This window comes from Anser anser, assembly GCF_964211835.1.
Source record: "Anser anser genome assembly, chromosome: 2".
Classification (NCBI taxonomy): domain Eukaryota; kingdom Metazoa; phylum Chordata; class Aves; order Anseriformes; family Anatidae; genus Anser; species Anser anser.
Window position 1 is genome coordinate 34,520,513 of NC_139721.1, and position 27,199 is coordinate 34,547,711.

The window sequence follows — 27,199 nt, forward strand, 5'->3', positions numbered from 1 at the left end:
AAGTAATTATTATATTTTGAATACTGTTGTTTCTGTGTGATGTTTATGGCATAAACAGAGCCCTCAACTCCTGAGAGCCTGATAGAATTTTATCAATTCCTGGGGGAAGTCCTTGCTTTTGAATGACCAGTAATTTCTACGTCATTTCATCTACTTGTTAGTATTTATTCTCATACAGTGTACAAAAGAGTAAACCACTCTTGTGGAAACCTCTAAAAGCTGAAGCTAGGTTACAAAATTTGATAACCACAAAAGCTATTTAATGCAGCTAAACTCCAGGGCCCAAATATTTTTCCATTATGCAATGCAGAAAATAAATTCAATAGCCACAACATTTAAAAAAAAATAAAAATAAAAATATTTTGTTCTTCCTGGGGTGTTTACAGCTCTGTGCCTCTTATTTTGAAGATTTTTATAACTGCCCCTTTTATTGTCTTCAGAGAAAGACAATAATAAATGAGTAAATTTACTGATAAGTTGACAGAAAGTAGTAACTCTTCAGTTACTGTCAGTAGACCTTTTTATGTGCACATTGTGAGATAAGGTATGATCAGGAATACAGTGCTGAATTCATGATTGAGATGGGAAGAGGCTGAATTGCTGAAGAAATTGAGTTATATAAATATGTATGCTAAAATGTTAGCAGTTGCTTTGTCTCTTGCACCTTAGCCAGTCTATGTTACTGAATGCTAGAGGCAACACACTTAATTTAGAAATTGGTAAGGAAACTTCAAGAACAATTACCAAAATCTAGTTTAAATTCTGTAGTCCCTCCCTACTTGCTGTCAGGTTTCCAGCAAGTAAGCTGCTGCCCTGCTGACCTTAAGCCTGGGGACATCCTTAACACAAAATGCTATTTGTACTAAATTATGAAAACTTAGTTTTATAATGTAGTTTGCATCTAGGAACTAAACTAGGACCATCACAGGTGCTTCTCCTAAAGTCCTATATTTGTTGAACCTAGAACTCAAGATGTTAAATATCAAAATAACTTTTTCTTATTTTCTAAAATGTGCACAAAGTTAGAAAAAAAATACGAAAAGGACCTGAAGTTTCATCTCTTCTTGATCCTTTAGCAGTAGGAGGTACACTTTCTCAGTCTATGGAATAGTCACAGTAGTTGAAACTCTGTTGAGCAACTCAAAGACCTTAATAAAAGGGCAGGTTTTTAAGCCACAGGGGGATGTTACTGAGGCTGCTTTTTGAAATAAATATTTCTATGCTAAAAGCATTTTTACATCCCATACAGATGTCAATTTTTTATTAAAAAGATTTATACAAGTATTCAAAAAGGGGAAAGTGAGGCATAGTTGAATATTAGTGCAGTTTTGAGCTGTGAGTAGTATCTGGGATGATGTGATTGATTTTAAACTTTTCATGCTAGCAAATTTTCTTTTTCTGTACAACATACCTGAGTAAAAACTTGGGTATTTTGTAAATACACATATAAATATGTTACATATGGGTTAAGTGAATTGGGAGGATGTGTAGAACACATTTCAATAGTACTGAAACTATAACTATCATCTGTTGTGAATGGATCTCAAATTTACATACATGAAAACAGAACTATTAAAGTAAATTTTATTCTAAATGCTAATTAAATTTTAGAAATATTTATACTGAATCCCTTGTTTTTGTTCCTGCCGTATTTATCTTTGCAGGAGCAAAGTATTACAATCACTAAAAATCTCAAAAGTCTTGATTTGGCAGATCACATATCCCAGAAGGATACTTGTAAGAGGGAATTTATGCTTAACTTTTCTAGGTATCTGTTTGAAAGAAAATTACTGAGAAAACTCTGCGAGTGCCAAGACTCCTTTTTAAGGTGATTGACATGTTTGAAACATGGACAAGGTGATGATTAGGCAGGTCATTCATCATACTGTTTTCCATAGTTGGATGATTTGTCATCATGAACTTTTAAGTTTACAGGGAAGATCTTCAGTATAAAGCGAGTGTAAGTGGAACATCTCAATGGTACTATAATTAGTCTTACCACCTAATAGTGCTTTTGCAAACCTTATGTTTCTATATTTATGAACTATTATTAGTTTGTTGTAACACTAGCAATATATAAATGGTCCACTGTAATGTCTAGAAGCCTCATCACAAAGTATTCCTAGGTGAATGATGAAATATGTAGTTATTTTTAATGATTGGACCTAATACAAAGATCACGAGAGAAATTGTGACCACATTGAAGTCAGAAAGAGGATCACCAGTGAATTCAGAGGGACCAAGCTCCAAAATTTTTTGCAATCATCATTTTTTCTTAGTTGAAATAATTCCATGACCCAAATACTTTTTTTAAAAAAAAAAAAAAAAAACTGTCAGAGTGTCACTGTAGGGCATGCCAGTTTCTACCATTAGTCTAGAGTGGATTAGTTTATTAGTCTATTGTGCGTTTCAAAGACTATTATTTTGAATTACATCAGATCAAAAGTAGACCTTTGAATGGTGAAATTTATGCTCAGTTTTCAGTAGCTGTCTCCTGTGAGAATTTTCTAGCATCTAAAATCTGACTGAGGTTATGAGGTAGCCTTTCCCTCTATGGGGAAGAGCTAATCAGAACCACTCTTCTAGTTCGGGTCCTCTTTCCCTTGCCACCATAGAAGCAGCACTCTGTTTGCAAGGTTGAGGTGTTACCAAGCAAAGAATGAGATGCATGGCCTGTGCAAAAGTGAAATGCTTGGTATTTTTCTTTTCATGTGAGATTGGATTTTTGTTTACCATGTAATTAAAAAAATACTACTAATAAAAAATCAGATTTAAACATAACTTCACCAATATCAAATGTATATAGAAAATATAACTAACAGTTAAGTCATTGTGCAAGGTAAATCCTTCAGCTTCATCCTGTGCTGAAATATACTTTTTAGTGAAAGAAATTAGATGTCATGTAGCACTCCATAGGATCCTTTTAAAATTCAGATCACATGCTAAAATAAGAGTTCAGATCTTTCACAGAGTTTGATTATAAAATTGATAACCTAGATAACATGTTTCAAGGAAGCAAAAGGTAGTTATTTAAGATGCTGGAAGAAGTGAGATAGGAAGTGTGGAGGAGCTTAACAGGGAAGTGTAACCTCAACTGTTTGACTTCTGTGTCTTATATGGATTAGTAAGAACACAAGTAGTTGTCTTATGGGTACCATGTCATCCCTCTGAATTGAATTAATTATGTAATATCTAGTCTTAATAGTAGATGAAATTTCTTGGTGTTTAATGACTAAACAGAGACTAAGAGCACGATGATTCATAATTAAAAAAAACAAAAACAAAACAAAACAAAACAAAAAAAACCAGTTCCTATCCAACACAAAAATGATACAGGTCCATAAAACTTTGGATATGTCTTTTAATATTTATTTCTATTTTTTATATTAAACAACATTAATAGACCAACAGACTTTTAAAAGTCATCTTCAACTATCTATAACTCTCAGAAAATTAAAAGTGATCACACCACATCCAGAGATTTGTGGGCCATATTCTTGCTTGCAGGTTTCCATGTTTCAATACATACATCTCTGTAAAGGAGTATACAACATGACTGATTTTATTTATGTTCCTGTAGAAACAGTTGATGCATATGTAAATGACAATGCAAAGTGCAGAACGTTTGGACGAGTCTTCCAGAAAGATAGTTATAACCATCCTATTTCAAATGAATCAGAGGGGACAGGCTGACTGTCTTGAGGACCAGAAAAAGCAGTTGCACTAGTCAAGACATGGAAATTTAGAGGGATCAGTGACCTAATTAAAGAACAAGAATTCTTCTAGTGTTGATGCCTAAAGTTCAAATGTTCTTTTTATACAGGAAACTCGCCTGCCTGGCTGCTACACAAATATTAAAACAACTCTGTGTGAGACAAGTTTTTTCAGCATCTGGTCTGCAGCACCATGAGACAGTAGCTAAATCTTTGCTATGCAAGGCCTCCTTGTCAATCCTGAGCCTAAACATAGTAGCCAGTGTAATAAGATGTTTATTAGGGGAAACAAATAATTCATGTCTTGAGATAAACTCCTAACATTGACCACATTCCTCCTGAAAGTTACAGTAAAATGACTACTGTGTTTTCTTCCTAACTACATTCCTTTCAGGAAGAGACACTGCATGCCTGCTAAAGTCATTTGTAGCCTTGTCCTCCATATAAATGAATGTCAAGGTTGAATAAGATAACTAATGAGTTGGACTACCTCATACTTGAACACCAGAAGAGAGGTAGCTCCAAGTTTCCTTCCTTTAATCCTTGGTGGGTTGCTCTGATTCTTATAACTTTTTCTCCCAACAAAATTCTTACTGTGTGTTTCTGGAACAAAATACCTTATCTAGGGCTTATCCAAATCCCATCTACTTCATTACCACATTCAACTTGGGACAAAAGCCCTTAATGCAAGACAGGGGTAAAATGTGAAAACAATGGTTTCCAAATTTTCTAACTCTTTACATTTATAAATCTAAATATTTTAGTGTCAGAAATGTCACAAATGGATTGAGAGCTTTCAAAATCACAACCAGGAAGTATGTTGTACCCTATAGCACGTTTTAAAAAGGAAATGACTGAATAAATTAAAACATTGGAAGACAATCTAAGTTACATAATAGTTATATGTATTAAATCATTCAGGAGAAGGAGCAGCTGAACTAACACTCTGTAAAAATGAACTCTCTGTGGTAGACTCTTCACTCACTGAACTTATTTAAAGTGTAACAGTGAGGAGCGAAGGGTTTGACAAAATGGAAAATTGCTGCCATGGAAGAGATACATTCAGTCATTCCTTACAGAGGAGAAGATGATGATTCAGTTACATGCTAGAGAGAAGCAATTAACTACATCTTTCAGTTTAAAACTGATGCTTATTTGCAATGATGTTTAACCCAGAACCAACTCGGTTCCTCTTATCTGAATGCTCATCTATAAAAGGAAGAAAATATGAGCTATTCATAGTGAAGATGTGGATGCTATTACAAATTGTTTACAGTCTGTGTGAACATCAGGTCTAAATGTTTTCCCCATAAATGCTCACATAAGCACCTCATTGATCATTTTTCTCTCAATATGTTCTTCCTGTTTTCACTTCAAGTATATGACATAACTACAGGCCACCTAAAATTAAATTCTTAATAGCTGAATATGCAATCCTTTATAAGGAGGGCCTTGTAGACCAACAGACAATTTGAATCCAGATCTTACTCTGTTATCTAAATTAAGAGCCAATGGTTGGAAAACAATTTAATTTTATGATGAACTGGAAATATTTCAGGAAGTATTCATACCAGACTGCTACAACACACAATCTTAGAAGGGTATTTTATAGGTTGTATGTATTTTAAAGATTTTAAAGAATAGAAGTTATTTGTTATCAGTAAATCAGAAATGTTTCTGGTCTTTCAGCAGGGTACCTTTTCCATTTTTTAAATAACTGAATTTGAAAAATACTTTGCTATATATCAGATCAAAGTATTGTACTTAGTGTGCTGAAAAACAGTTATTTCACTTTCTTATATTTGTTTTTCAAAAAGATGACTTGACAGAGTTGTCTTCTAGTGATCTTCCTGTTGTAGCTGTTGTGAAAATATCAGGTTTTCCTCTGGTAGATGTAGAAGTATAAACATACAGACATTCTCCTATACTCATATGCTAAAAGCATTATCATTTCATTCTTGCACCTAGAACTTACCAGTTCAAGGTATTGTCCACTTGTGCATTCTGAAGAAAGAATGAACTGCCTCATCAAGATGCATGCCAGATGTCATTGTATAATGATAAAATTTTTGCTACCAAAAAAATAAATAATAAATACAAAATAACTACAGAAAAAAAAAAGTAATATTAATTGATAGGATTCCATTATATTTTCTGTTGTGCTTTCTATTCAGTGATCTAAATAAAAGCAAAGGTCTTGTGCTGAGATCTCAGGGGAAGAACTTTATTGGTGCATTTCATTCCACAGGACTGCAGATTTTAGACCAGAGGTGGACAAACCTTTTCATTGTAGGAGCCCCATCCGAAAATCCTTCCAAATAAAAAGCTGCATGATGTTCATGGCATACTTAGAAAAATCAAGGCTAGAAGGACTGCGATTTCCAAACAAGTGATGGAAGAGTCCCAGTGCTCAACAGGGCTGACCTATCTTGCTTCTGAGTCACAAAGCAGTTGAGAAATGTCAGCTTGTGCAAGCTGAACCTTGCTAGCAATACAGATTACCTGGCAGCCCGATTAAAACCTTGCAGCTGGCCTTTCTATTTAGCTCCACAATAGGGAAATCCCTTTGAACTACTCTGAATATCCAGTTCTGTCTAACACCAGATTTTTGCCAGCCTTATCTGATTGCTTTAAGAATCTGAATCAGTTTAAGCATTAACCTCAGAAGTAAATGGTCTCATTATAATCAGTGCAGCTACCAACATGATAAACTTACCGTTCATGATTTAGGGCCCTCCATTAACAGACGAATAGAATGGATTCTAGTGGTTCCACATGTCCACCCTTCTTTCATTTATTGGGAGGTGCTGCACTATCCACAGTTCAGACCAAGCTGCTTTACAAGATATTATTATAATCTGTCGGAGGTAAGAATATACAGTATGCAGCGAAGTAAGACACAAAGCTTTGTTCTTTTAGAATGATATGCTCCATGTAACGCTGAAGTGAAAACGTTTATTTGAAACTCTTGCATCCTCCCTTCAAGGACTGCTGTTTAATTCTTTCCCTAAATTTCTGAGAGTTTATGCTATTAAAACCAGTGCTTGAAGCTGGGAGTTGCTATTTTTAGAGCTATAGAAGAGTGTTTTTCAGAGACTTTTGTCAGGAGTGGGACTCCTTTTTGTAGAAATACGAGGAAGATAAAGTCCATTTTCAGCTGATACTGTAGTCTAAGTGGTAATACTAATAATGATACAAGACAACTCCTAATCTTGTTATCAATAGTTGTTTTACCATTTATCTAAAAAGGACATTTCTTAAATAAATGTAGAGACCCACTTGAGAATAATTTTCAATGATATATGAATGGGAAAGAAATCAGCCTTTTAAAACTTTTAATGGACTTTTTCTTTCCTAATGATGATTTTACTACATTAAATATTGACATAATATTTTAAATATGCTGACTGTAAATTGAACAATATTAATAGAAACACAAATGTGAAAGAACTCACTTCAGTGGATCGTTTCGGCTATCACCATCTCTGAAGAAGGACTGAATACCTTAATTACCTTTGTACCAGTGGATGCTCATCTAACACACCCTTTGAAACCTGTGATGCTGGAGTTTTCTCCATTCCCATTGCACATGGCAATTCTCTGCCATCTTTGTGATAGACTTTTAGAAACCGGTAGGGATTTATCATACCTGTCAGTACACATTAAATTTAGAGCAATACCTCAACTAGAGTGGTCAGTCTACATTTTAAATGGTTAAAGCACCTACATATCTTTTTCGATGCCAGAGTCCTGTAACTAAAATATTATCAATCCTTTTTTATTGTATTTTTAGTGGAAGTCTTGGAAAGACATTAATTTTTACTAATAAATTCTGTAATTTAATTAGTATTTTTATGTCAGATGCTCAGACATGAACTGCTGGCTTTGGTGATGTCCCATAGCACTGCTTTCCTAGACCATGTTCTTGCAGACATACATTTGCAGGTAACTATTATGGTTAAGGTCAAGGTGACTGATTGCAGCACATACATTTAAACGTGTTTATATCTTTTGAGTATTAAGTCTTTTTTTTTAGGCCTTCAGGGAAGCAACTCAGTCTGCTTTCCTCCCTGGAGAGTGTGTAGTGCACTATAATAATAAATAATAAGTAGAATAGGTATATTTGCTTATTCCAGCATACTGCTGTACACAGAGAAAACTAGGTTCTTCCAAATTTTCAAGTGCCTGCAGATTTCTTTAGCAAATACTTTTGTTGTCTGATGACCTTTCCCTCATTAGTATGAATTTCCCTTCAAGGCAGGCATTTTTCAATCAACAGTAATTTGCATATAATTTATCAAGAGAAAAGGAAAGCAAAATAATTTTATTTAAAGATTTGCCTTTGTTTTAAGTGTCATTAGCAGTTCTGACTAATCAGATTTTTACAATCTCATCAGGCGCTTTTAGAAAATCTCTATGAACTCATCTAGAGGATGCATTTATTCCTAAGTGTCCTGTATTGCATTACAGCACAGTAACGAGTCACCGACTGCTACAGATGTTTATGTGAAATGCAATTAACACTCTGCCAATTTAGTTTTTATAGGGACACAATCAATTTTTATTCATTTTAAAGCTAGAATGCTTTCTTTTATTGTGTGCTGCCTCTCTGCTGATTATATAGCTAAACAAATTATTCTTCTGTTTGTAGTAAATGGGAGTGTTTAGTCAGACAGCAATGTGGCATATTACATGGTTCACATGTAGGATAGAAAAGAAATATTTAGATTGTGTAGAATTTGTAAGAACTAAAAGCTCATTTAAAATACGTATTTAAGTTTGGTTTATTTTAAAAATACCATGGAAAAGTGAGTGCTGGGATTTGTGGATATTTGTTTAATCATGAGCTTGGTTCTGTGATGTGCTTAGTGTCCACAGATGCCATGGCTTTTGTTAGGGGAATAGAAAACTCAGCCTGTTCAGGGTCTTCTTTGACAACGACATTTTCTTGGATACTTGACTTAGTTAATATGATCGCAGTGAAAAATGCTAAATTAACCTATGCTATTTTTTGCTATGTAAGGAGATCTTAAGTGGTGCATTCAACAAACATAGGGATATTGTTGTAGGCAAGGGGCTACAACAAAGTAGTAGTAGTCATTCTCAAGTCAAAGACTTGAGAAGAATGGAGATTTCTGGATTGTCCCTCTTTAGTAATACTTTTTGGATATTAAGGATATGTCAGTTCAAGTAAGCAGCAGGAAAAGAAAGGAAGACTGAAGAAAAAAAAGACTGTAGGCGGTGTGAATGTAAACTCCTATGAACAAGTATGCTTAGAATAAACCACCTTCTATACTTAGAAAAATTATTGATAACATTTTCTTATGTTGATGCAGAAGCCTTTTCTCTTCAAGAAATAGTCCTACCTTAAATAAGTATCTCAGTTATCTTGACTTTAGTAATCACATGCAGAATCTGTAAATAAGGCTTCTGATCATTAATCTTCTCTTCAGAAGCATGCCTGTATCATTTCCTATCCTATCCTATGTGTTTGTTTTCCTTCCTTGACTGTTTATCTGCTTTAGTAGCAGCTTATCAAAGAGTTGCTCCCTGCCCAGCCTTAGTGTATATAGCTGTGTCATTGGGCTGGCCAGAACACTTGAATGTGAATGCATATCGGCCATTTGCTTGCATCTGTTGTTGGGGACAGCCATGGTCATCCCCCAAGGTGTTCCCCTTGGCATCCCCAGTATTTTGAACACCAGTGGTCTCAGCACTGTCCTCTTGTGACAAGCTGACCATGTTGTGTTTAATGCACCCCAAAATGCAGTTCAGTCTCTTGGTTTCCAGGGCACACTGCTGGCTTGTGTTGAGCCTGCTGTCAACCAGCATCCACAGGGCCCTTTATGCTGAGCTGCTCTCCAGGAACTCATTTCCCAGTCTGTACTTGTGTCCAGCATTGCTCCAGTCCTGGTTCAGAATCCATCCCTTGTTGAACTTCATGCCATTGCTGATTGCCCAGTGCTCCATTCTATTTCCATCCCTTTGCCAGGCCTCTTATCCTTCCAGGGAGTCAACAGCACCTCCCAGTTTAGTATCGTCAGCAAACTTGCTGAGGATGCACTCCAGTCCTGCATCCAGATCAATGATAAAAATGTTGAAAGGGACCAACCCTAGAACTGAGTCCTGGGGAACACCACTGGTGACCATCCACTAGCCAAATGTGTCTCCATTTGCTACAACACTTTGAGCTCTAACATCAAGCCAGTTCAACACCCAATGCAGTGTGAACCTGTATCTCACAGTTGAACATGGCCAGCAGGATGCCATGAAGGACAGTATCAAAGGCCTTACTGAAATCCACAAGGATTATGTCCACTGCGTTCCCTTCATCCACCAAGCAAGTGACCGACCTTACCATAGAAGATTAAATTACTAAGGCAGTACTTTCCCTTGATGAGCTCATGCTAACTATGCCTACTAATAGCTTTGTTCTTTAAGTGCCTTTCAATAACACCCAGGACAATCTTCTCCATAACTACTCATAAATGGGTAGGATTGATAGGAATGCTGTTATATCCACCTGGAAGCTAATTTTGTTTACTTACTAATATAAAATTGAAAAAAATATAATAAAACTTGTATAAAACAGCATGTGATAGTATACATTTCTTCTGCAGTAGGTAATAGCGTGTGGTTCGTTCATTATAGCTTTATTTTTTCAGCTCTTTATTTGGTATTTACTGTGGAACTGGCTTCCCTAGTAGTTAAGGCACATGCATACACATTTAAGTTTTCTAGGCCTCTGCCAGCCAAGCTAGAAAGTAAGTTGAAAAGCCATTTCTTCTTCAGCTACCTTGTTACCCTTCTGCTGGAAGGCTTCAGGGCTTGTATTTTTATAGTCCAGGGCAGTCAGATAGTGCTTGGGTTACACTTACTGGATATCAGAACCACCTCTGTATAACCTATGCAATTATTAAAATCATAGAATATACCGAGTTGGAAGGGACCCATAAGGATCATCTAGTCCAACTCCTGGCACCACATAAGTCTATCCAAAATTTTAGACCATGTGACTAAGTGCACAGTCCAAACGCTTCTTAAATTCAGACAGGCTTGGTGCAGTGACTAATTCCCTGGGGAGCTTGTTCCAGTGTGCGACCACCCTCTCGGTGAAGAACCTCTTCCTGATGTCTAGCCTAAACCTTCCCTGCCTCAGCTTGACACCATTCCCGTGGGTCCTTCTTTTAGTTTCAAAAAATACGTCTTTTAGTTTCAGGAAAACAAACAAACAAACAGACAAAAAAAAAGCAAGCAAGGAAACAAACAGAAAAAAAAAAAAACAATTATGAGGATGTGCATCCTATCTGTGTTTAAGACCCCTTTTATCACCCTATTAATTTTTGCTCTTTTTTCTTGCACATTTAAGAGTGGTTTCAGTCTAACTCCAGATGCATGAGTTCTTAAAGGTAATATTGTGTTTTTACTTGCCAGTCAAGTGTTATGGATGATTATAGTTTTGTTATCCAGACCAATAGTAATTTACTTAGGTTGCAGTTACTGCACACTGCTGACTTTTTTTTTTTTTTACCTAAACTAGTAAAGCATTGAGATGGAAATTTAAAGCACAGCTGTCTTCTTAAATTAGAACTGTGAATATAATGTACTAACACTTGTGTAATTAAATGACTATTTTCCCAAAATTTAGTTATAAACTACTAAAAAAGTTAACATTTCAATATATATATTTTTAAATTACATGTTTCTATGAAATACATCTAATAATTTTGTAGAGTGCCACAACACAAATCTGAAGAAAATATTTACAATTTTTAATGAAACCCTCTGTTTTAAATTGGGCGTGTATTCAGAGATAAACATGTATTCGGGAAAAAAAAAAAAAGTAAAGTTTTTTATCCTTTTTTTTTTCCAGGTATTTTTTACCTGATCTGGCTTGCTGTGGGAAGTAAAAAAGTAGATAACTCACAACCTAACTCAGAGTTTTCAAGGCCTCCCTGAAGACAATATGAAGGCTTCTTGTTTCACTTCTTAAAATTTATTAGTATTCAAGTTCAGTGAAGCCCAGATGAATAATTGCAGAAAATAAACACCCCTAGGAAGTATGAAAAGGTGAACTATAGAAGCTGCTCTTACACTTTATGCAGAAATGACATGAGGTCCACATTTGGTTCTGTTTCATGTTTCTCTTGCTGTTTTCAAAGGAAATGGTACAATGACAAGGACTATTTTTAGTAACATGCTGAAATTGCCACAATGTTAGGAGACAAACCATTGTGAAGCAGGGAAAAAAATGCTGAAAATGACCGGTAAGGACACTTTAATGAACACTTGAATGCACCTCAAATGAAAAACAGATGTTCTGTGTTAAATTCAGTAGTAAGTCTTCTGTTCAGATTGAAGAAACTGTACCTTCATCAAGGACAAGAGAACAAGGATAGTTCTTCCCCAAAACAATGAGTATTTTCTGTATATTTAATAGATAATACTGTGCAGGTATGTTTTTGTACCTTTCTGAACCTTTACGGCGTGTTTAATATCAGTGATATAAATAACCCATAGCACCATAATTTTATTGTTTGAATATTACATTTCTTTATTTAAGAAAGCTCTGCAACACAATTTGCTTGCTAAATGGAAAATATTTCTGCAAAATAACTACTGAAGAACTACAAAAGAAAAAAAAAAAAGTTATTTCCTTACTTTTCACTGCACCAGAAGGAATACTGCAAATAAAGTGATACTGTAAATAGAATTTGATTTTCAGCATATTTTTGATTTAATAGATCGTAAATACCTTTTTTAGCTATCCATTCTCCAAGTTCTAATGGGACTACCTAGGTCTGGCAAAACAACCACTGACAGGAAACTAAAAATTCCTAGAAGAATTAGTTGTGGTATTTATATGCATATGTGTATCTGTATGAATACATACCCAGACATACAGAGATATATAGCATTGGATATAAAATATAGACCTTAAAAACATTATGGCTTGTAGAAGACCTACAGCAGCTAAGTCAGGTACTAGATGATCCAGTTACCCTTGCAGTCCTACTGCAAGTACAACTTCACACACACTGTTGGAGTGTAACAACAGTGAATTGTATATTCAGAACTTAGGGAAAAGGTTCCATCAAAAATGTTCAGAAATTATTCTGGAGAGCTGTAACATTTTGCTTTAGCACTGATTTCTCCGTCAAACCTTGATAGACAGTGAGAATCCCTGTGCTGCCTTGGAAAGAATACAAATGGTTTTCCTATATCATTCTTGTTAGAAGAAGTGCAACTTAAGGTAGAGACATGGTAGAGCTAACTTTTCTATATTTTATCATTCAATGGACTGTGTGTACTGTTTGGAGTAAAAGTGAGCTCCTGTTTTTTTTAGCTGGAGGTCAGGAATTTGGATGAAAAGCCAACTTCTTGTAGCCATCCCTCTCCACTATGTCTAAACGTAAATTTTGGATTACATATATCGTATTATTTCATGAAACGCTAATGTCATATGAATCATTATAACGTGCCGTATCAAGGCCCACTGAAGGAGTATGTAATGTATCATGTCAAGATCTACATAAAGACAATTTAATTTATGGATTATCAACTGAAAATTTGTGCTGGTTTTCTTCTGAGCTTTTAATATATGCTGTGTTAGGGTTGATGGAGGCTCTTGTTCTGTTCTAAGTACCAGATCTGAAAGACTACCATGCAGTGGCTAATACTAAGCGATATAGTACAAGTTCTTGCTTGTGTATGAATTCTCTAACTAATATTCAATTATTGAACCATTATCTGTTCAGATTGTTAATAACTTAGGATGTTAAGTTTATAGGAAAATTCAGTTTAGAAGGCACCCCAGGAGGTCTCTACTCTGACCTCCTGCTCAGAGCAGAATCAGACCAGGTTGCTCAGGGCTGTATCTAGTCAGGTCTTGAAAATCTCCAAGGTTTTCACTTCTGGGTGAAAAAGGATTTCCTGTTATCCACTCTGAGACTCTTCAATTTCAGCTTATACATGTTGTCCCTCATCACCCCACCATGCTTCACTGTAAAGAGCCTGGCTCTTGTCTTCTTGATGATGTCCTTATAAGTATTGGAAAGCTGCTTTTAGTGTACCTTAAGCCTGCTAAACTTGGTAGAATTTAACTGATTTAATGGACTGGCCAAGACTCATGTTGTTTTGAGGATTAAAGACCATTTTCTTCCCTTTAAATAGCTCCCAACAGTTCACTTTTAGCACATGTTTAGGTCCTTCAGACTTTTTGCCCTCATTGCTTGTTAATGTAGTGCCTCTGCACTGTTTGAGTGTTGGTTTGAAATCAGTGAGAGGTTGTGAGCATTGTGCCCAGAGGTTCAATGTGTAGTGAACTAAAATGGTAGGGTTTTCTCTCTCTCTTTCTCTCTCTCTCTCTTTTTTTTTTTTTTTTTTTTTAGGTTGTGGACACTCAGTGTTCTCTGTTTGCTGCCAGAAGGGTTTTGGTTTCAAGTGCCTCTTCACATAATAGGAGTAATCTGCTATTTACATTAGTCACGCAAGGTTCCTCCAAAGGTCAGTGGATTGCTCCTTTCTTGTGTTGTTTCCACTTAATCTGTTCAGGAGGACATCCTCTCTTCTTTACATCCTTTTTGCTTTCTGCCCTTTTGTGGTGATTTTAAACTCTCAAATAGGCTTTAAGTTTAGAGATTGAGGGTGAAAAGCTGAATCCACAAAGATCCACAAAGGTACTGGGAATAAAGTTCATCTTCAGAGAACTTCTCTTTAGTTCATCTTCACCAGATTTTACCATTTGCTTAGTAAGTAGTTTTTATGGAACACTTAGCTCTGCTCTTCTTCTCTTATATTCTTACCTGGTTTGCTCTGCCATTTAATTTTTACAATGAGGTGTCTGAAAATGTTCATACTATGAAAAGTGATTCATCTGTTGTTATGGTTTTTTTTTGTTGGTTTTTTTTTTTTTGGGGGGGGGGCGGTAGTGAGGAACAAATGCATCTCAGCTTCCTGAAAGTGTGTTTCAAAGTTGCTATTAGTTGTCTTCATTATTTTTCATCCAAAATTGATTTGTTCCTCTGTCTGGATTGAGACTGGACTGGGGAGAGTGCATGGAGTATACATACTCAAGGGTGTCTTACAATTTGTTTCAAAGTACAATGTAAAAATTGACCAAAAATAAACACTGTATCAATATTATTTTTTAGATTTTCCATCTGAAAGAAGAGTTCCTGAGCATGCTTAGAGGTAAAAGTGAAGATCTGCTATTTACTGGCCAGCAGTTCAAAAACACTGAACCAATTTGCTCAGCATTGTTAACGAGTTTGCATAAAGCAGTTACAGCACACCAAAAATGAATGTGTGCAAAATGTTAGAAAGACTAGATTTATAGATATCTTCAGAACCTTGCTCATTTATCATGACTTTATCTTTCCATGTCAGTGTTTTTATCCATGCAGGGGAACTGTGGACTTGTAGCTGGGTTTCATGAAACTGAAGCTTTCATAAAGCCCTAGTGAAGTATATCCAACAGCTCATTTATAGTATAAGCTATTGGCAAGAAACATGAATTCCTTGAGATTCTCTGACAGTTTCATTTGTGGTATTTAGAGATTTTTTTTATTTTTTTATTTTTTGTTTTCACCACAATATGTATTATTCCTCCTGTAAAGACATAATTTACTTTGTGTAAAAGTAGAGGTAGAAAGGTTTTCTCTTTGCTTTCTTCATTTATGGGAATGTGTGGCAGTTTAGTGTTTCATACTCACCCTCAGAAAACTCACGGGACATTCAGTGCTTTGTGAGTCTTCAGAGAATTGTACTAGGTGGACGGATAGAAAAACATGGGAAGGTAGGAGAGCAAGCAGATCACCAGGTCCTTCCGAATAGCAGAAATCAGAATTATTTAGATTTAGTGATAGATACTGATAAACAGTATCCACATAAACATGGATGGAGAGTTAGCTCTTTGAGCATATTTGCTGACTTCTGTTTGACAGCACCCCAGTAGTGCATTGGGAAGGTTTTAGTTAGCAGGATGCACCCAGTCCAAGCTCTATAGGTTTTTGACCGATTCTATTCAGAACATCCCTCCCAGGCTGTAAGCAGGAAAAATATTAGTGTTTTGGTTTCTTTCTATTTTAAGTAGACTTTGTCTCCAGTGTGACTGAAGTTCTGTTGTTCATTATGCCAGCTAGTATGTCTCATAGAGAACTGAGGTCATGGAAATCGGCTGGGGAAGGATTTCACATCAGCAGGAAGGAGTCCAGAAATGGACAGTAAAATTGTGTTTTTTTCATTGGTTATTGAGATCTATTAAAATTATGTTTAGGTGAGAACACTTACGAGATATGAATTGGTACACTGAGAAAAAGAAAATTATTTTGGGGTCCTTCCTGTATTTCAAGCTTTAGCAATTAGATGTGTAAATTCCTGTGCTGTTGCTTGTTGTTTTATATAAAAGCCAGTGTGGGATACTGATTCATGTAATTTTTGGAAATAATAAAATATCTGCTCATCTGGGAAGTCATTCTCAAGTTTAATTTTTATATTTTGAATAGGTCACCCAAAGTATATCCCAATGTCATCATAAAATAGACTCAATCCTGCTTTAAGTGATAGTAGTGCAATAATTATGTTTACAGAGGTAGATTTTAAAAGAAACGAAAAGAAAAATTAGATAAACCAAATATGCCCCAAATGCACAATAACTTAGATGCAAATGCAGTTTTCAGATTGTTTTGGAATACATTTAACAGGAAGAATATTGCATGTGTTTCTTCTGTTTCCTCCTAGCGCCTGTGTGTTGAGCTTCAGTAGTGCATGTATGTAAAAAGCAGAGCTTTATGAAAGCATTTATTGGCATATTCATTAGTGCCAGACACCAACTCTTTACTAGAAGACAGTGACGTATAGAGTCACTAGTTAGAACAAAGTGGATTTGCAAGCTGAAGTTACGATATTTCCATACTGTGCTGTGGTTATTTTACTGTTTTAGAATAGATGGAGCCGCTATTCAGCCACATAGCAATGTTAAATCTCGAATATATAGGAGTGTTGCACGAAACCTCTGACCGCCAAAGTTTGGAGTTTAATGTGGCTGATGGGAATTTTAATAAGGAGCAGAAACCATGAAAAAGGGAATTATACTGAGTAGATAGAGTTTGATTTCCCACTAAAATTTCTCCATGTTATTTTCTTATTTCTCATTTTCCCTTTTATGACTCACTGGAATTTTGTCGTACTGTCTGGGAAGCATTGTAGTGGAGTAAAAATCACAGATTATAATTTAAATCTATTTTATGATAGCTGTTGAAACATTGGACATAGCTATCTGCTTAGGTTTCAGTATAAGACTACTAGTACCTGGGAGGGGTGGGGTGAGGGAAGGGGGCAAAGTATTTTTTACTTAATAGCAAAAATAAAAAGAAGGTGCCACTCTTAAACAAACAAAATCCCTGCAGCCCTAACCCTTTAAAGTTTGAACATCATTCAGAGCAATTCAGAACTAAGGTTATACTCCAAGAGGTAATTGTGGATTGCAACCTATAAAAGGAAGAAATAAGCGTCTTTTTTATTGGTACTGTATTTTATATAAAGCAAGGAAAAAATATTCATTTTATAATGCTTCATGTATTTTCAGCTTGGCTTACTGGAGGTCATCTTAGAAAAGCAGAGAAGTAGATGTAAAAGTTCATTAATTCTTGGAGGATGAGACAGATTATTGAATAATCAGCTGAGATTTTACTCCCAGCTCTTTGAATTAAATAAGCTGTAAATGTACACAAATCCTCCCAGAGCTTTACGTAGACTGTGCCTGAGGAAGTTGAATTATAGAAAAGAACATCTTAATTTCAATCCACTGCCTCTGAAACTCATTTCATAATTACTGAGAATACTGAACTTATACAAATCAAGCTACTGAATTCTGGGCACCCAAGTCAGCAAAAGTAGTACCCTAATATTTTCCTGAGACACATATAAATATTTCTTTTTTACATGTAGAGAAATAGATAGATGAGGTTATCTTATAAATAACAAAAAATAATTCGGTAATTTTTCTTATGAACCTTTTGCTAATTCGCACAAAAATAAAATAAAATAAAAAATCCAACTACTCATTTCGTAAAAGCTGAAATATTATTCAGTGAGGCTATTAAACTGGAAGAGACTAAATTAGTAGTTGAGAAGGAAAGAGGCATTATACCTCTATTGAATCAAGAATGATTCATTTATGTTTGTGTAAAATTAAACACCTATTTTTTCTACAAAGTTGAGGAACCGCTGCATTTACAATGGTAAAGGAGGTGCTAAACTAACAAACAAACTAACAAGACAAAAAACTATATTACTTGTATAACTTTTTCAGCTTCAGAAGGGGTTGGTTAAAAAATGAGCAACAATACTGGAAAGCACTGAGCTATGCTTTTGTTTGAGGTAAACAGAGACTATAGGAGTGTAAATCCCTTGAACATATAAGAGATACAATATGACTTCTGCATTCTTCATGTGTGTCACTGAAAAGGTGAATAAAAAACAGATATAGTATATTTGGATTTGCGAAAAGGCTTTACATTCTCACAGGAAGTAATTCAAGAAGCACATTAATGATAAACTTCTGCGTGGACTGAAAAGTGGCAGAGAGAATAGAGGACAAATAGAAACAGGAGATTGATATTCATCATGCAGGCCCCTCAGCATCTATACTATAAATACTTTGATAAATATGTTTATTAATCATCTAAAAATAAATTGAGAAAAGAGGAGGAAAATTTAAGACAGGATTAGTTAAGTGAAGAAGATTAGGAAAGACTGAAGAATTCCTATGGGACCTGATATAATTGGCAAATATAATGTAAACTATTTGGATGAATCCCGTGAGCTACAGCAGTCAGAGCTCCTAGAGGGATTCAGGCATCTTTTTTCGTAGCTTATTGTCACTCCTACTCAGAGCACGGCATCAGTCAAAAATTAAAATGGTTGCATTGATACTAACAATTGTGTTCTTTCAAATAATAAGCCTGTGTTTCCCATAGAAGAAAAATTCAGAAGGATTTAAAAGGATATTGACAAAATAATACTGATCATATGAACAAAATACGATTTTTTGTTGATGTTACTTAAGTCTCATGTTGCAGATGATAAAACTATGAGCAATTGTATCCCTGTTGTTCTTCCAGAAGAGTGATTTTCATCTCTCTGGTAAAAGTGGCCAGTACTGTCAGATGAGTGAGACCTTCTAGAATGGACAGACCACAAGACTGCAGGCATTGTGTTCAGAGTTCACTAAGATAAAAGTTTCTAAATGAGAAAATGCTTGTGCATGTGCAGGTCATTAGTAAACGGAAGTTCAGATTGCAAACCCACTCCATTTAGCTTTTGGGTCTTGCACTTTTACTGTGTGCAAGATGACACTTGTCTTATCTGAAAAGATATAACCTTCACCATTCATATTAATTCATAACTGATCACCTGCAAATGAGCTAACTACTTAGACTTGTATGGTTTTAGTATCCTAGCCTAGCTAAGTGCTTCTGGAGACTTAAAGCTCAAAACTCAGCCCACTCAAAAAGCTTGTTAATGGGTCCCACATGACACAGCTATCAATTTTTTAGTATCAGATATACATGCTGTATCCATTATAACTTTCACTTAGGGGCAGACTTGCCCTAACTGTATAGTAGCTGGTAAGGTTTGCTGTTATTTTTGATATGAAGAAAGGAAAAAATTAACAATGTTAGATGAAAGTGAAAATGTGTAGTACGAAAGAAAATGCTCGCTATTTGTCTGCCAGAGAGGTGCCTGATGGCAGAAAGTTTCAAAGAGTTGCAAAATTCTGTCTGTGTTTTTAACATTTCCCAGGTTGTTTAAATGTGCATTGTAAGCAATGATAAAATGACAAGTTATCATTGATCTGTCCTTTCCTCCATCTCAGAGGGATTCATTAAATAATGCATGCACCCATGTGAATTACCCTTCTTCACTCTACTATCCCTAGACCATTAGCCAAATATAGCAACAGCAGCATCTTTCAACCCCTAGAAACCCTTTGGCTTTCATTTAATTAAATTATCCCATTATGAAAACTCTTATAATGAGATTAAATTTAATTATTTATTAGACACTTATTTGCACTAGGGAACCTATCAATTATGCATGGTTGTGCTAAACATTTTTCAATCCATCACCTTTTCTTTTCATGGAAGGTGCAATTTATTAAGTGCATCTGAAATACTGTAACAGAGGAGATCTAGTAGAAATGTATATGCCATCCTACTTCAATTAATTACAAATATGATAAGAAAACAGAGATATGAACATTTATTCTATCTCCTTTGAAATACAGTACACTGGCAGAACTGCACATTTTGCAATTATTTGGTACAACTTGCATTTTACATCCTACCTTATAAAGTTTATGGACTTTTTTTTAATTCACATTTTTTGTTGTATTTTTTGTGTTAATAGCTTCCAATTACACAAAAATTCAGATGTAATGCCTAATTAGAATAGCTCAAAGAAATATTTGTAGCACAATGTAGCTTGTAGCTATGTACATACAAGAAGTTCTTATGAATTTATAGAAGATTCTAATATTCTTTTAATGTACATTAGTAATTTTAGTAAAGATTAAAATTTATGAATATTTCAACTGTACGTAGCCATAAAACATCATCGGTTGCATATGTTCTTGCTAAGAATTTGGATATGAATTCAAAAACATTAAAGCTACCAGTAATTGTTTTAAGCAGAATGACATTTTCTGATGAATGTTAAGAAGATGTAAATGTCAATATAGCTCTGAGCTTTTCTTTTATAAGACCTTGTCAATATGTAATTAATTATTCAGCTGGAGTTCTGTGTGGCTCAAGGCAGGATTTCAAAGACCTTTCTCTTGCAAACTGCAAAGTCATCATAAGATTGTTTCTACCTTTTTTCCTTTCCCTTTTTTTTCTTCACATTTTGAAATAGCACATGTATAAAAGCTCATAGACACCTGCTAGGTGAGATATGCAGTGAAATGATAAAGTTAGGGGCAGGAGGTTTTTTAGGAACAGCAGGCTTTAACAGATGCTTTTAATACATTACAAAATTCTACCTTGCTTTGAGAGTGCTCATGTTCCATGTTCAGATGTGAAAAAGGGTCAAACAGAAAGATTTATGTCCTTTTTTTCCTCACTTATATATGTAAGAGGATGTTTGCTTCACTAACTTTGAAATTTGCTGGCCAAATAGCATATTTTAGAGGATTTAAGTAAATGTGCCCCAAAGTTCAGACAAATTCCCATAGAGCATTTCAGTCCTCATCTTGAAGGAATGAGACATGATGCGTCTGTTAATAAAAATAAAAATAAAAAATAAAAACGTGTGGTGCCTGTATTTGGCAAAACAGTCATTTCTTGTAATTGTGAATTTATCAGCATCACTATTTCTTATTATTTGGCACTTTCTGCCTCAGAGTCAAGACTGTTAATTAAATTTCAGTGTACCCCAGCGTGCTTGGTAGAATAGTTTTACTCCTGCGAGAGAGATTACATTCATCAGGATAGGTCTCCTGATGATACTCAGAACTGAAGTTTACTTTTTGGTGTGTTGCTTGTGCCTGCTGAGGATCTAGCTCCGACTTGCCAGAATATACCCCACCTTGCATTTGAATTGATATGCTCATTTGTAAGACCAGATTTTGCACATACAAACAGATTGGTAAGTACTCACACACAAGTATCTTTCTTCTGTCAAAGTCCCAAGATCATGCATGTAGTGAGTGGTGGTGCCATAACTAGTAATTTTGGTCTCTGACTATTTCTCCACAGAACCAAACCTCTGCGTGAAACTAAAAAAAAGAGGAACTAGAGCAAAACCTTTGCAACATTACACTGCAATGAGATTACCAGCTGCAAGCACTTGGATGGTGAAAAGATGAGTTACATTTGACATCTTCTCAGCTTCAAAGTAGTATTTTAATATATTTTTCAGGAAGTTAATAGTAAGCCAGTCTGAGAATACAAAGACAGCTGAGAATGGAAGACTGATTGGAATAAGAGAAAAAGAGTGGTTGTAGGGAATCATTGCCGCAGACATCATTTAAAATATTTATAAGCTAAGGATAGAGTAGAATAAAAATCTAGTTTGCTAAAGAACCCAGAGCATAGCAAGAAAGTGCAAGTGGTAGTAGAGGCCACTAATGGCTGGTGGCTTTCTTCTGTAGCTTGTGTAGGCAGCATTTATATGGCATGAGTATTTGCATTGTTAACACTTAAATTAAAGCACTGTATTTTGTGAAGATAAACAAAGATAACTATTAATTTGGATATAAAGTTTAATGATAATATTACTTGGAGACTTGGAGTTTCCATATTTGTTGCTTGTTGATCACTTTCTCCTTCTGTAGCTGTTTAACTAGAAATTGGTTTCTGCAGAGGAGTTAAGACATGAGTAAAAATGTCTGTATCATGGAAATTATGTTAAAAAAGAAAAAAAGTAAAGTGGAGGAGAACACAGATTTTCAGAAAATTACAGAATGCAAAATAAAAATCAAAATTGTAGGACAGTTTAAATGAAAAGAGCCTACAGCTTTTATTATTATTATTATTATTATTATTATTATTATTTTAAACGTTAGAGCATTTAAGATATTTTTAGACAAGAGAGCCTTTGTTTAGCTTGGGTGGAAAAACTTTGGAAATTTAGGATTCATTTGTTTCAGGAAAAGATTCCTTTTCAGCAGAACATAGATAATTTTCCCAATACAAATAACCATAATGCAAAATCATGAAGACTTCGGGTTATTAAGACAGAGGGAAAGACTATCCCTGATGCTGAGCTTCTTTTCCCCCATTTTAGGCTCTCAGGTTGACAACAATCTTTCCGTTTTCCTTGAAACAATCTGATAGCGTACAACTTCCCAGCAGGTTGTGTAATGAAGCCTTTTCAAGACCTATTTGATATAAAATCAGATTCATAATGAGCTCATACATGGTGTCAGTTCTTGTGGCTTTTACTTCTTTTCCAGTGATCTCATCCCTCACTATTACCCCTATGCTGCCTTTTGTTTTATTTTCTAGTATTCATCAAAGTAGGCTGAAACAATGAGTAAAAAGGGAAGAACTTCTTAACTGATGTCACTCTTACTCATGACTGGCTGCTAGGTGGTGAGGAAGAGAAGGTCAGGCTGGCCAACATATAAGGCAGGACACTCCAGTTTTGTACAGCTTCAAGGCTGAGATGCTGACTGAAAAAGAAAGCCCAAATGATAGCATAATGTGAAGAAGTGACTTCTTGATTGCAGCCATAACTGCAAGAACCCAACCAAATTGAGGAAGGATTTTGTTTTCCTTCCTTCAGCAGGTCTACAGAATGAACCTGATTTCTTGAGGTAACACTCTGCTTATATGGGTAGGGTCTGAAAGGATTTCCTGTGGCAACTGACAGATCTTACCCTCTGGGGAACTGTCTTTCTACATAAAACAAAGTTGCTCTGTCAGCAAACTGAAAAAGTTCATTAAAATAACTGAACAGAACTGTAAATGGAGGTCAGGCAGTTTCTTGTTACAACTTGGTTTCCTAAGGAAAAAAAGGCTTTTGCAACCACATTCTTTGTATGTGTCTGCCTAGCTGTACATCCTCTAATGATAACGTCTTGATTCATTGGGAAATCTCAACCCAGTCTGATGGAGATCTAGCAGTCTCAAAAATACCACACTCCTTCAAGTTTTTTAAAAACAGGCAGATGGGTTGTGGAGGATGTGAATGGATGTCCTTGGCTGGTGGTAGGCTAAAGACAAATGTATCTTTCAGTAGCCATCTGTAAATCCATAGGAAAAGGCAACCCCATACTGACCACAGAAAGGTTGGAGGCATGCGGGTCTTCAGTTGAGGTTAGCTGGGGTTTTGTTAAGAGATGTGTGGCAGAATTCATCTCTGTCAACCCTAATCCATATGCCCTCAGTGCTTTTCAGCCCAGATATTGCACTTCTAAGCAACTTGCATCCCAGAATACTAACCCTTTCCTCTTAGGGGTTACAGCATCCTCATCAACAAACCTCCCCATCTTCTCTCTCTCCTGATTCCCCTCATTCTGTCCATGATCTTCTCTCCAAGTTTCCCACTATGAACCCTTCAAACCTATTGCAGCTGCTTCACCACCTCCCTTCAGCCTGTTTTAAGGTTCTCTTTTGAGCTGTCTGGGCTCCTGCTGGCTGCCCGTAGTGACCACCACTGTCTCCCTTGCTGCCAAACCTCTCAAGGTTCTCTGTGCGGGGAAAAAAGACATCCTCCTTTCACCTACTCTTGGTTTTCAGGAGATGTATAAAAGTTGCTTAGAAGCAATAACTGTGAAAACTGAAGCCTACAAACTGTAAAAATATGGTAATCTCTGGCAAGACACTGTCAGTAACTCTAAGGCTGTAATTCTGTCTACTCACAGCCTTGCTCTAAAATACCCTGCCTGACCTTCCTGGCACATTGTGAGGAAAGATCAAATATAGTCAAATGACAAAAATCTTTCATTTATAACTCTCTGTCATTAGCTTTTTAGGGAGGAATGTTAAAGCATGGTTTCTGGGACTGTATGATGGGTTACCAGGTTGATTATGTCTTATTCTGGTTTTAGCAATGCTTTTGATCATACTTTTTTGGCATTTGTACTTTTAATTATGTCAGAGGTTCCCAGGATATTAATTTTCAATGTATCTAAATAAGCATTTCAGCAAAGAAATTAATGAAAATGTCTGTAGAGATGAGGATTAGGAGCAGCAGGAGTTTTGTAACTCTGATTAGGCTGGGGACTTTTCCTCTGGGTATAAAAAGGCACCAGGGCATTCTGAAGAATCTATATGAAAAGACTGCATGTCCCTTGTGTATTTATAGATAGTAGATGGGGAGATGCAGACAGTGCATACTTAGAATTATCCCGTTATTTTAGATAGTGGAAAGCAGGGGTGAAATTTTCAAATTAGAGTGTGAGAACATAACCATGTGACTGTTATTAAAATTAATAGGAACTGCATAGTTCAGTCTCTCCTCACCACTTTGAAAATTTCCCTAGGTGTTTCTCTATGAATATTTATGCAATCAGAAATAAAATCCAGACTATGAAGCAAATGCCAGTGTAAATACTAAGTGATCACATAATTTACGTGTTTTTAATTATTGACATAAATTCCACTTTTGTCCAGTAATAAAAAATGCATGTGACAAAGTACTTAAACACACACAATAATAATAATAATAATAAAAAAACCAGCAATTATTGCAAAAAAGGAAATACTTCTCTGGTTTAGTTTATAAACAAGTCACTGAACCTGTTTGCACTTTTAACAAATGTATTTTTAAGTTAAGTAAGTATTTTAACTTAAGTAAGTTTAAAAAAAAAAAAAAGACAGATGATGGAGGTGATGATGTCAGTTCGATCACCAGATATCAAACAGCCTTTTGGTAGAGTACTGATGTCAAGGTTGTGTTAAACTAGTTCTTTGTATTCAGAAGACTGTACCTGCACTGAAGGCCTATATTAGAAAGGTGCAAGAGGTAAAAGGAAAGGGGTACGCACTTGTTTAAGAACCTGAACATTTACAGTGTTCTCTGAACAGCTGCTACTGGCTTACTAAAATAAATAGGGGGGTGATATTTATTTGAGTCATGAATGGTGTTAATTTATTACGCTTTCATTCAGCATCATAAATCCAAAGGAAGGTAACTACCAAGGTGCCTGGTTCCTGATTACCAGGTCAATTCAGGGAAAAAACAAAAGATGAAGCAGCTATGTTTGAAAAAAATAATAATTATTATTATTATATATATATAGTGTGCTGTCTGCACTCTAGACAAAACTCAAAACCCCCAGAACAAATTTCAGCTGCTATCCTGATTGTACTGCTGCTTTCCTAGGATGGGTGTAGCTGGGTAAAAGAATAGTAATGCCTGCAAAATGAGAATATTTCTAAATCAATATAATCTTAAAAAAAACTGTAAGGAAAATAGATATTCTGCAGCTTTCTCTGTGCTTCCATTTCCAAATGGTTTCTACATTTCTGAAGTTCTGTCAAACCAAGTAGCACTTTTCTGCAAAATAATTCCATCACAAATTAGTCTGTCATAGACTTTGCCAGTTTATCTTAACTTCTCTGCAGTATGGACTGAATACTAGGTACCAAACAAATATCAAGAGAAAAGAAATGTTATGCTTTCTCTCTGGAAAACACAGCCTTAACCCAAACATCCTCCTCCCCTGAAGTTGCAAAGCAGTGAAATTCCTCCCAAAGACCTCAAACTGAAAAAGGAAACAGTCACATCTCCAATAGGACCAAGCTGCTCAAACCCTAGTGAGACTTAGCGTAGGAGTGATTAAAAGGCAGAGGAGAAACATATAATAAATATAATAATATATATTCTCCATATATAATATATTGTTATATTTATATTTTCTATATATAATAAACATCATATTTAGTATAGCAGTACTATATATAATAAGTATAGCAGTACTAAAGATAAAAATGATAGAGAGTGATCCCTTATATATCACAAGCAAAATGTTAGCTCCCTCTTTATTCTGTGGAAAATCTAAGAGAATACATAGCCTTGGGAAATATGTTTGGTTCTTCTATGGAGGAGAGATTAACCAGTTTATATAAAGAAAGACAAATTGTGAAAATTAATTAATCAAAGGGTAAATTGAAGGAAGGCTGAAAAATCATGCCAGATAAATGTGGGTGTCATTAGCTGTTCACAGTGGCTCATAAACAGCCGGATAATAGAACTTGGTATGGAAAAACATCCTTGATCAACTACTGTCAAAGTATTGTGTCCACTGTGAATATAATTCAGCATATCTGCAATTCGTACTTTGGTGATCCAGACCAAGACAGCTGAGAGCATAATCACAAAAGAGATCTAATGGTCTTTTCCACTCCCTTCTCTCATCTTCAAAGTTAAGAGGAGGGAAATAAGCTTCCAACACACAGTAAGACAGTCACCCCTGCGTGGAAGGACTGACACCTCAGAAACTATTTATAATTTGGTTAGGGGCTAGGCACCTTCGTGTTGAATGACGCATTGACCTTTCTGATCAACACTTACTGAAAAGTAATTTCTGGAGCTAACAAGGAATTATGTAAATGGAGAAGTAATCAGAGAAGGTGATCAAGACTGAAGAGATTAAGAACTCTTTCAGGTTGCAATTATGAGAAGATGGTGGGGACGCTTTTAGCAGGCTTCAGTAATGAAGTCAGAGCTGTGACTGTAGGCAGGTGAGGAAAATGAAGAAATTTAAACAGTAAATCAATATTTATGTTTTCTATTTTTTCTAGACTTTAATGAAGACAGTGTTTCATATATTTCAGTCCAAATGGTTTTAAAAATATTACAGGAAAAACTGAAAATAAACTTTCATGAATAGCTCTTTTGTTTGTGTGTGTGTGTGTTTTAAACTAAAAAGATACTTTCTTACTTTCACCATCATCTCATCCAATGACTGATAAACATTCTGACAAACATGCAAAACATTCTAGTAAACACATTGCTAACATTCCTATTGAAAA

General features: G+C 35.5%; 1 protein-coding gene across 9 annotated transcripts in view; it reads left to right on the forward strand.

Annotated features, from left to right (window-relative positions):
• EYA1 (EYA transcriptional coactivator and phosphatase 1) overlaps window positions 1-27,199 on the forward strand; it is a 177,995-nt gene that overhangs the window by 44,792 nt on the left and 106,004 nt on the right. Inside the window, exons 1-3 of one of the 9 annotated variants that reach the window (XM_083826577.1) lie at window positions 11,956-11,980; window positions 14,105-14,219; window positions 14,867-14,906. The exons of the other annotated variants lie outside the window; for them this stretch is intronic. The gene's annotated coding sequence lies outside the window, so the exon portion shown is untranslated. Of the gene's footprint in view, window positions 1-11,955; window positions 11,981-14,104; window positions 14,220-14,866; window positions 14,907-27,199 lie in introns of those variants that run through there. 9 annotated transcript variants of the gene reach the window in all.